Source organism: Tachypleus tridentatus, chromosome 4 (assembly GCF_004210375.1).
Source record: "Tachypleus tridentatus isolate NWPU-2018 chromosome 4, ASM421037v1, whole genome shotgun sequence".
Taxonomy (NCBI): domain Eukaryota; kingdom Metazoa; phylum Arthropoda; class Merostomata; order Xiphosura; family Limulidae; genus Tachypleus; species Tachypleus tridentatus.
The window spans coordinates 74,823,757-74,835,231 of NC_134828.1; the positions used below are offsets into that span (position 1 = coordinate 74,823,757).

The window sequence follows — 11,475 nt, forward strand, 5'->3', positions numbered from 1 at the left end:
TTTACACAGTCAACGAAGTCACTGAACAAGATTTTATATAAACCTTCGGGAAAACTAATGATAGGAGAGAAAAACTCCCTTCTCAGTTGAAGAATGTGTTTTTAACATATTTCTCCAGGGTAAATCAGCATACTGCTGATTCACAGACCCATATCCGCATGCGATATCAAAAACACGCCGAAGGCTGCAAGATGTTTAAGACCTGCAGGGTTATACGTGTTTAATGATTCAACATAAAAACAAGTCACAGAGCGAAAACAGTTTCACACACACACATCAGAACAATAGTATCTATTTCCACTGCTGTAGGCAGAGAATTGTTTATTAGCAGCAGTGCAGTAAGAAATAGAAACAGGTAAGTTACGATTCTTTAAAACCTAAGAAAGAAAGAAAGAACAGCTACATTCAAGATATTATGAAATGACAATACACTCACATTTGTCCTATTGTTGAAGTGTTATCAAAACCTTTTAGGGTTATCATGTTAGATATACGATATATAGTGTTCCATGTAATTTCATCATGCAGGACATTGACATAAATGTACATACACACTGTTAAGAAATATGAACAATATTTAAAAAATACATCTGTCACAGTTAAAGTTTTTAAACATTTTTCTAAACTATGTATGTGGCAAATTACTTGTGGGCTTATGAAGTTAAATACTTTGACAATATATCAACGATAACAATTAAAATATCTTTAATATCTGAATCACAGCTGGGATTTATTATGTATTTACATATAAAATGAGTCTTTTGAACCCAATTAACTTGTGTATCAGTTACATAAAACAGGATTTCATATATTGCATTTGATCCAAGGAGCCAGAAAAGACTTACAGATTCAAGTTGATGTACTGTTATCTAAGCTACTTGTATGTAAATTCGCTTGTGGTATCATGAATTTGTAGGATGGAATGTAACTAAATACTATGATGGAATATCAGTCACAACAATTACATCATGCACTATAATGATATACAAAGATACATACATACACCTTTAGGATATGGAATATACACAGTATTTTATACCATTAATATATTACAGGATAAAGGATCAGTCACACAATGGAATATGTCAAAAAAAGTTAAGACTTCAAGGCACTAATGATAGCATAGACAAACTCCTTTCTCAGTTCATAAATGTATAATTAACATAGTTCCCCATAGTTTACACTTGCATGTAATAATAAATATGCACTGAAAACTGCAGCATGTTGAAAACAGTATTATCCAAGCTGTATACATCTATGTTAAATAAAATGTAAACAGTAGCATTATCTTTCATGATAAACAAGTAGTTTTCTATCAACCTTTGTAGTAATCTATTAATCATACATCATAATCTAAAAGGTGTTCTTGCTTGACAAGTTTCACACAGAGCAATAAAACATTAGCCACAGCAGTGTGTTGGTCTTCTCAAACTGGAGATTCTTAGATATGCATTTCAATCAGTTAATCAATGAAAATCTAAGTACTGTTTACTTGTCTCTCTTACATAATCTATTAATCAAGTTATGCAATTCAAGTGACTATCTTTGAACAGAATTATTTTGACAAACTAACAGACTAATGTTTGGGAACACTAATTTTGATCAAAGGTTTCAATTACTCCAACAGTTGAGTAAATCAAAATTATTATTAAGCCAATTTTTCATTTTTAGTTATTATTGTTTGTTTTATTCCAATTATCCAAGTAATAAAAATAATGTTTGTTGACAAGCATAAGCTACAAAATCAGTTCTCTGATCTGTACAATTTTAGCCATAAGTCTTCTTTATTTCAAGTCTGTTTAGCTTTGGCAATTCATTACTTGAGGGCAACAAGTTTGATTTCCATTCTCACCAAATTTGTTTCCCTCATCTTTGTCATGGCAAAGCAACTAAGGTTATCTGCTATCACCACTAATTTTAAACTGCTGACCAGAGGGAAGGCAACTGGTTGTCAGCACTTACCAGTATCTTTTTTTTTTTTTTTTGGTATATCTTAGTTTGAGAAACTAAGAGCTTTTACATTTACATACAAGCAGAAGGTTGTCAAGTGTTATTTGGAATTACATATACTGAAAGAAAAGTGAGTTAATTTAATAAAATGATAGGAACTTTGCATTTAAAAAAAAGTAAACATTTTTGTAAGGAAATGTCTATGAAATAAAACAAAAAAGATTCCCAAAAATATACGATTATAAAATTAATTTCTGGACTAATATCTCAGAGTGAAATTAACTTGATATGTAGTCTGCTAACATACTTTTATAAGAATTAAAATTATAGAACTTCATTACATCCTTAAAAACCATTATATGGATTAATAATTACCATGGAAAAATTGCTTGACATAGCATACTGATAATAAGAGTCAATTTGGATTAAAGGATAAATATCCTCGAACATATTAAACTTTGCAACTAGTAACACACCAGTGCTTATTATACAGTTCCAAATAATAACAGGGTCCTGAACAACAGTACTAAATCTTTGATAATAAAATAAATGCACTGTAATGTTAGTTTATTAAATATTTAAGCAAACTGGTCAGTTACAGACTGTTAACCTGAGAATTACCTTTACATGCAATGGAAATGCTTCTACTTCCAGAAGTGAATAGACCAAAGCCTATATGGAGCTTTACCCCCTGACTATAGATAGGTTGAAGAGTACTATAATTAGACAGCCTAATCTGCACTTGCTTGACTTGCAATGACCAACTTAAGTGATACTCACTTAGGAAATCACCAAGGAAGAGAGATGGCCAAGATTTCTCTCAAGTGAACAATATGAGCAGATTTCCCTGTCTTGTTGGTCAAAATTTAGTAATCATATAGTACCGAATAAGTACAGAGTGGAGAAAACACCTGAAAATAAATAATTGGAACTCTATAGGAGGTGGCTTGAGTGACTTCACCGCCACTATGCCCAGATAATTTTCTACATAAATGTTTGTGAGTGAGTTCCCCTCTATATTAAATGTGATCCAAATTGTGACATTATAATTGCATTACAGATATTATGATTAAAGGTTACTTGCCAACTATTTTTCTGACTTAAGTCATACTATGATACATCAACATACTTAATAGAACTAAAAATACCCAAGGTTTTAATGTCATTAACAAACTTTGCTAATTCAACAATTATGCCTCCATTAATATCATTAAGGTAAATAATAATAATAAAAAAGGCTGAACTATTGACCTCCAAGGTACTTGTAATTGGACACCAAAGATAAAGTATAGCTTGTTCCTATCTAACCACCCAAAAATCCAATTAGCAAGTCTTTCCTCAAGCCCAAATGCCAATTTTCTTAGTTTCTTGTGCAGCATCTTGTCAAACTTCTTAATCTCTATTTATACCTATTCCACATCCTTTCCATCAACTAAGTAACGTCCAGAAAAAGGTAACACTTCTCCTTAACAAGCATTAATTTTTTTTTTTTTATAACATCATATTGCACTAACTGATTTTGCAAAACTTCATTTACTGAAATCTCTAGAATTTCTTCCACAACAGAAGTTTATATTTTCTTACACTGAAAATGTATTTCCAATAGTTAATTACCTCCTTTTATCCAAAGCTATCTCAATCTTGATTTGCTCTCCAAGTATTATTACAATTTTTTTACTAACTGTCCACCAGTCTTTCACAACTCTTGATTCTTGCACCATTTCAAATGTGTTGATCATAAAAATACCCTCCATCAGTCATACTGTACCATCTATACTAGCATTAGCTCCCACTTTTATATGCAAAAACGGCTCGTTTGGGTTAAGAAAATATTTTACATAGAAGAGCGAACAACGTTTCGACCTTCTTCGGTCATCGTCAGGTTCACAAAGAAAGAGGTAGCTGACCGGAAGCTGACCACATGTTTGAAAGGGGTTGTGTAACAGTGTCGGAATGTAGAGGGTGGTGTTAGATGTTTGAATATATAATTTTATTTATTTAGTATATTAATATAGGTATAAAGGCGTTCCTTTATATTGGTTTATTTTGGGTTTAAGTTGTTGTATAAGTAAGGCTTCTTTAATTTTGCGTTTGTTTCTTTATTTAGTATTTGAGTGTTTTCTATGGTTATGTTGTATTTATTTGACTTGCAGTGTTTGAAAACGTGTGAAGGTGACTTATGTTCTTTGAATCTGGTTTCCATTTTTCTACTTGTTTCTCCAATATAGAAGTCGTAGCAGTTATCACATTGTATTTTACAAATAATGTTGGTGTGGTGTTTGTCAGTGTAGTTTTTACATAGTATAGACCTCAGTTTTGTGCCTGGTTTTTGAATAAATTTGGTATTAACTGGAATGTCATATTTTGTTACTATATATATCTCACCGATCAAAAAATCACGAAACCATATACTGCTGTATACCATATATTCCTGACATCAGCAGACAAATAACCAACATTTGGCAAAAACTAGTAACAAAATATGACATTCCAGTGAATACCAAATTTATTCAAAAACCAGGCACAAAACTGAGGTCTATACTATGTAAAAACTACACTGACAAACACCACGACTTCTATATTGGAGAAACAAGTAGAAAAATGGAAACCAGATTCAAAGAACATAAAAAGTCACCTTCACACGTTTTCGAACACTGCAAGTCAAATAAACACAACATAACCATAGAAAACACTCAAATACTAAATAAAGAAACAAACATAAACAAACGCAAAATTAAAGAAGCCTTACTTATACAACAACTTAAACCCAAAATAAACCAATATAAAGGAACGCCTTTATACCTATATTAATATACTAAATAAATAAAATTATATATTCAAACATCTAACACCACCCTCTACATTCCGACACTGTTACACAACCCCTTTCAAACATGTGGTCAGCTTCCGGTCAGCTACCTCTTTCTTTGTGAACCTGATGATGACCGAAGAAGGTCGAAACGTTGTTCGCTCTTCTATGCAAAATATTTTATTAACCCAAACGAGCCGTTTTTGCATATAAATTTCTCAACAAGTGGGTTTCTCGACATCACTGATTAGCTCCCACTATTCCAGCCTAATCCCAACTTTTGTAAATAGGCAGATACAAACTAGAAACATGAGTACAATGGAGATGGGAATTGAAGATAACCTCCAAATGAACAAGATACGATGTGAGAATAGTAAAGGACTCAAGTTTATGAGAAACACCACTCAAGCAGCTTCCTGAAGAAGTAGTAAGGGGTTTGAGTGATTGACTGGATGCAGGAAGAGGCAAGCAAAAGCTAGCATTAAATGTAATGGCAAGTCCAAAGACGCAGCAAGTGAAGGTGATGTGAAAAAGAGCTCATCACTTAAAAACACGAGGAGCTGCAGGGAGACCAAATGGTACTGCCCAGAAAAAGACAGAACTCTTTTAGATGAGACACAGAAAATTGTGACACTAGGGTAGATGGAATATAAATACAGGCAACCATCACAATGAACTTGCTCATCCAAAGTCCTGGGTAAAAAACTACAACAATGAAGTGAAGTAGGATTCCACTGTGAAGCAAGGTATATCCAGATATGTACAGAGGTCTATAAGGGATGTCCAATCTTGAGTTTTCTGCAGACAACAAATAGATGGTAGCAAGAATGATAGTTCATTTGTATAGGAGGTTTTGAATAGACTCTGCAAAATGACCCATGAGGTACAACAATCCCAATAATGAGTGAAGCATATTTAGTAAAGGGATGGAGGCCAAGTGGAACTGAAAGCAGAAACCTGCACAAACCTATCAAAGTGTAGCCCAAAAAACAGCCAAGTTTACTGAAAGTATTAATTACTAACAAACTAGCAAAACATAAGTGTAGTCTACAAAACACATAAAAGTAACAAACATGCAGAACATAAAAGAATAAGCAACAACTACATTATAAACCACAAAAGAAACTTAGAAAATAAAAAGACCTCTTATACTGAACACAAGTCCACTTCAAGAAGCTGTAAAACTAAGGGCACAAAAGTAAAACCTATGCTGAAGAACATGAAAATAAAAAGACACCCAGTTAACAATAACCTTTTTCTACTGAAATCTAATCCCTAATTACACATTTTAAAACCTAAGGAAAACATCATCTTGCCTTGGTCTTCTCTAATTTTAAGAAAAAAGCTTAAGCATATGATTAGAGCTGCCTTTAAGGTTTATTTAATTTCTTTATTTTCCCACAGACAAAGACTGTGCTTCCCCAGCAGACACTATCAACTCTTAGAGTGTCAGAACAACTGTCTACTATTAGAGGAATAAGTATCATTTGACATTAAATCTTAAATTCATAAGAACAAATTAGAATACTGAAAACAGAAATTTCTAAAACAAATGAGTAGAAACAATGGAAATCAAACAGTTAAAATTGAAGTTGAAACTGATAAACAAAAAAAAAACTTGCAATCAAGCAGAATCAAAATTGTGTGTTAGAAGCTAGTAACATACACAAAATAGCACTGTTTCTAGAAGGTTTCTTGACCACGTGGCAAAGAAAACCATCTTGAATAGTTTCCAAAAAATCTTCCCCCCCCCCCTTATGGTTTGACTCCTGCATTTCCAAATCTATGTCTGAAACTAAATCACTCATAATAATGACCTCATGTGCATAACTTTTAGTACTGAAATTCATTTTTTACACTTTGACACAGCCAATCAAGACTCTTGAATATGTAAAATTCAGTAGAATCTACTTTTCCCAAAATCTTTTGGTCACTACCAAATTTGAAAATGTCAAAAACTAATCACTTATATTAAATGAAATAAAATAAATAAACAGAGGGATCATATTGGAAACATTCTAATGAATACCTTCAATGCCAAGAGATTTTTGAAAAGTAGACCGTAAGAGCTCTCATTAACCATTCAGTAATGTGATTTACAAAAAGGACTGTGGCAATGATAGCTATATTGCTCAAACTATTCAAAAAGAAATTCATTGTTTAGTAGTAGAGATAATAGACATGTATTTATATACATTCCTATCACAACTGATACAGTTATTTTATATTTAAATCACTAGTTATGCATGACATAAAACACTGTACAGTTTTGGTTTTCTTATATAAGAAATAATTAGCTCACTGAAAAAGGTTTACAAGGAAGACTACTGAGATAATTCCAGATTTGGAATTTATTTCAAATATAGGCTAAAGTATCTTATTTTATCTTGAAAAATGAAGTGCCAAGAGTTGGTTGGTTGATTTAGTGTTTTATGGCACAAAACAGTTAGGCTCTCTGTGCCAAACATCCAGTAAAAAGTTAAGTAAACATAGTAACATTCATAAAAGGAAATTAAGGTAAAACAAAACAGTTTAAAAAACAAATAGCATAAAACCAATGTTTACATTTAATTTACAATGTCAAGAGAAAAACTACAGTAATTCAAGTTGTAAAGAACTTTCTGAAGCATAACTGTAATAATCATAACTCACCAGGAAGACTAACAGGTAAGTACTAAAACCACCACCAGTCACCTGAAGTTGGCCTTTCCAGTCCTGGTTGAGTTATTGAATGTTATGGCCAGTTTTTAATTTCAAATTGAACTAGATGAACTGTGATTTTTTTTAAAAGGGAGCCACATTATTAATCTTTTTAATTTATACATTACACTTTTTTAGCCTTTAAAAAACTAAACATTACCAAGGTGAACAGTGTCACAATCACCAATAACACTGTCTAACGTTATGGACAAACCTTTTGACAGAACATGTTTAAAATGGTGCCACTGTTGTTGTTGAGAGTCATAATGATGACAAGAAAGTAAAATGTGGCTTATTGTGATTGAGTGATACACAAACTATACACTGGTGCATCAGTTCAAGATACACGAAAAGTGCAAAGAGTGAAAGTTACAAGGTTTTCTGACAGAATTAATAAAGACAAATCCCCAATTTTTTAGGCTATACTTAAAAAAGATACAAGTTTAAGGTTTGGTAAAAATCAGAACATGCTTCAATTAAGCTATTTTTTTAGTTTTTAAGAGGTTGATTGGCCCATGGAATAAGTTGCCACTTGTAGTGGTGGGGACTAGCACTCAAATTTTAAAAAAGGGACTCAATTACTTCAATAAATGTTTTATCAAGGGCAATTATACAGAAATACCATTAAATATTCAAATGGTTACTCTTTTCTTGTAACTTTTGACACTGTTACTTTTCGGTACAAGAGGATTATTATACACCAATTATTTTAAAGTTATTAAAGGATAATGAAATAATGCAATTATTTCTGCAAATATAGATTTTAGGCTTTTTTGTGCGTTTTTTAACACAAGAGTGCCGTTTCATTTACTTGCATTCTTTTATTTTTTCATAATGAGCCATAATTATTAGCATCACAGTATTAACAAAATAACTAGGTTTGCACACATGTCACTACTTTATTCTAAACTTATATGAAAAGTTGTATTCACTTAAAAGTAACAGATAACAGTAGCAATAGTAATGATTACAACGTTGGCGTTTAACATTAAAAGAAATTAAGTAAACATGTCATCATATTTGAACATACCTCAAAATGTGGTTTAAAAACTCCTCCCGTTTGAGTTTATAGTAAGAAAATTACTTATCTTACTTTACCACACAAAGATATCACATTCTTCACCACACTAACTCATCTTAACTAAGCCTACTAACACTGTTCATTGAAAACCTTTTGAGCAACTAGCGCCACCTTCAAAGCTCTAACATTAAATTTTTTAACTACCTACTGTGGAAAATATTTTATATTCAAGTAAATGAGAGCAACTGTCAAACACCCTTGAAATTGTAGAAAAAGGATTAGAAAAACTTCGTGCTCTCTCTTTTATCTTACCTTTTCTTCTACGTTGTACATTATTGCTATCTAATGCAGATATGTTTTGGAACAACATGGGACATATTTGGTCACTTCTGTTGTGTTGTCTTTTAAATCAAAACTATAAATAAATGAATATTAAAAATCTTAAAACCCAGTCTTACCGTTCATATAATGCTTCCATACAAAAAAGGAAACTTATTTCAAAAGCTAACCACCCAGTTAGAAAATTAGAACTCTTATTTGGAGATTACGCGTATCCTGCCAAAAGTTCTATATGTGCGCCCCTTAGTCCTACTATTCTCACTGTTAAGGAGGATAGAAGATGATGCATTAACATTATAAATTCCTTTTACAATATTAAACACCTCAGTTAGATCTACCCCTAGTCATCTTTCTTTCAAGAGAAAATAATTTCAGAGTTTTCATTCTCTCGCCAAATGGCAACCCCTCAATCACAGACACTATTCTAACAACCCTACCCTAAACGCTTTCCAATACTTCAGTGTCTTTCCTAAGGTAAGGAGCCCAAGACTCAACACGTTACTCAAAATGTGGCTTAACTAGTGACTGTACTATGAAATTATAACCCTTTTAGACTTGTATTCAAATATTTCTGTAGACACAACCTAAAACCCTATTTGCTCTGCCATTAACAGTAACGCAATACTTCGATAGCTTTGAAAAGTGATTAATCATTACACCAAGATCCTTTTCTTTTATGACGCTGCTAAAATAATTCCAATCCAAATTATAATAACCCATATGCAATATCTTGCTTTTATCACAAGTAAAACTCATCTGCCGTTTATTTAATAAATCCATAACCAATCCAAAACTTTTTCTAAAACAGCAGTATCCTTTTCACACCTAGCAATACCAAAGACCTTAATATCACTTGCAAATTTGAGTAATTTGTTGAACATTCTCTCCTCTGAAGACCTTGTATAATCACATTTGTGATATTAATCCAGTTTGGTTAACCTTTATTTTTAACAACTCCCCGATTTCTTTCATCCAGCCATTCTTTTATCTAATTTGTTACCTTATTCCACCACACTTAAAAATAATTTTTTTTTTTTGCAAACCTTGTATGCGACATCTTGTGAAATGCTTTCTGAAAATCCAAATACACCAAATCTACAACTTTACCCTCTTCTGCATAATCAGTAACCTTTTTAAAAAATGTCTAAAGATTTGTAAGGCAAGATATTTCTTTAGTGAAGCCATTTTGACTATCCAATGAAATTTTAAACTTTGTTAAATGACGTTGTAAAGCATTTTTTTCAGTATTTACAAAAGAACAACAAAAAACTTTCCCTACAACTGATGAAAGACCAAATGAGCCTATAATTACTGAAATTTATTACCTTTCCTGAAAAGAAAAGATGCAGTACCTAACTTCCAACTCTATAGTACCTGTCCATAGTTGAAAACAGAAATAAGAGAGAAAAGTAGCAAGTGTTTCACATATTCAATCTTTAGCATTTATTCAAAACCTTTGGGAAATATCTGATCCGGGAGACATTGTTTTTAAACTTAATTTTTCTTAGCCAGCTCAGAATTAATAACCCAGGCTATTTAATCTCGTTTTCATCTATCAACTCTTCAAAGTATGAAATACTGCTTAAATCTCCAGTAGTAAAACCCGAAGTGAAAGCAAAATTTAATAACCCAGCCATCTCATTCAGTAGATAACAGCCTTATTTTTCATCCCTTAAGGGCACTACACCCATCATAACATTTTGCTTACCCTTAATACATTTAAACAATTCATTGCTGTTAATTTTTAAATTTTCAGCTGCAATTTTATAAATTCAGTACAGAATTTGTTTTCAAAAACAAAATATTTTGGTAAATATGCAAAAGTTCTCGTAGTCATGATATAAATTTATGAACTTAAATATTGTGAAAATATTATCTTATTTCATCTATTTATCTTAATTATCGATTATATTAAGAAAAGTATTTAGATCAACATTGACGGAATTTTCTGAAAGAAAAAAAATGCCATTTCAGGGTTTCCGTTAGATTTTATTCGTTTGTTTGTTTTGAATTTTGCACAAAGCTACTTGAGGGCTATCTGTGCGAGCCATTCCTAATTTAGCAGTGTAAGACTAGAGGGAAGGCAGCTAGTCATCACCACCCACCGCCAACTCTTGGGCAGCTCTTTTACCAACGAATAGCGGGATTGACCGTCACATTATACCGCCCCCACGGCTGAAAGGGTGGGCATGTTTGGCGCGAACCCACGATCCTCAGATTACGATTCGCACGCCTTAACACGCTTGGCCATGCCTAGCCTTTCCGTTAGATATTCTTAAAGACCCTTCTGTAAATTAATTTCATTTGTAAAATATATTCGAGTTCATAATAAAGTTTAAGCAGTTAAATTTCTGTGAAAAAATGTTTATTTCGCTAACTTGAATGTCTAGATTACTTTATATATTGACGCTACTCTAAAAAGTTATTAAAATTAGAGCTTAGTTCATAAAAATCACGAAATACGAGTTTAATCAAACTGACGGAATTCACAACAACCAACTAAAGAGTTTAATTTCTTATTCACACTAGATGTATTGTTGACACTTTGAATTAAAAAATTCAAGTATATTAACGTTCTAAACAATCCGATCAGTACACATTAAAAATTTACTATCGAGGATAAGTTAAACTACCTTTCCTTGACACCTTGATTCAC

At 32.2% G+C, this 11,475-nt stretch overlaps 1 protein-coding gene across 4 annotated transcripts in view; it reads right to left on the reverse strand.

Moving 5' to 3' along the window:
* LOC143249453 (uncharacterized) overlaps positions 1–11,386 on the reverse strand; it is a 224,768-nt gene extending 213,382 nt beyond the window's left edge. For all 4 annotated transcript variants that reach the window (XM_076499319.1, XM_076499320.1, XM_076499322.1 and 1 more), the window contains exon 1: positions 8,490–11,386. The gene's annotated coding sequence lies outside the window, so the exon portion shown is untranslated. The remainder of the gene's footprint in view (positions 1–8,489) is intronic.
* Positions 11,387–11,475: the final 89 nt, after the last annotated feature.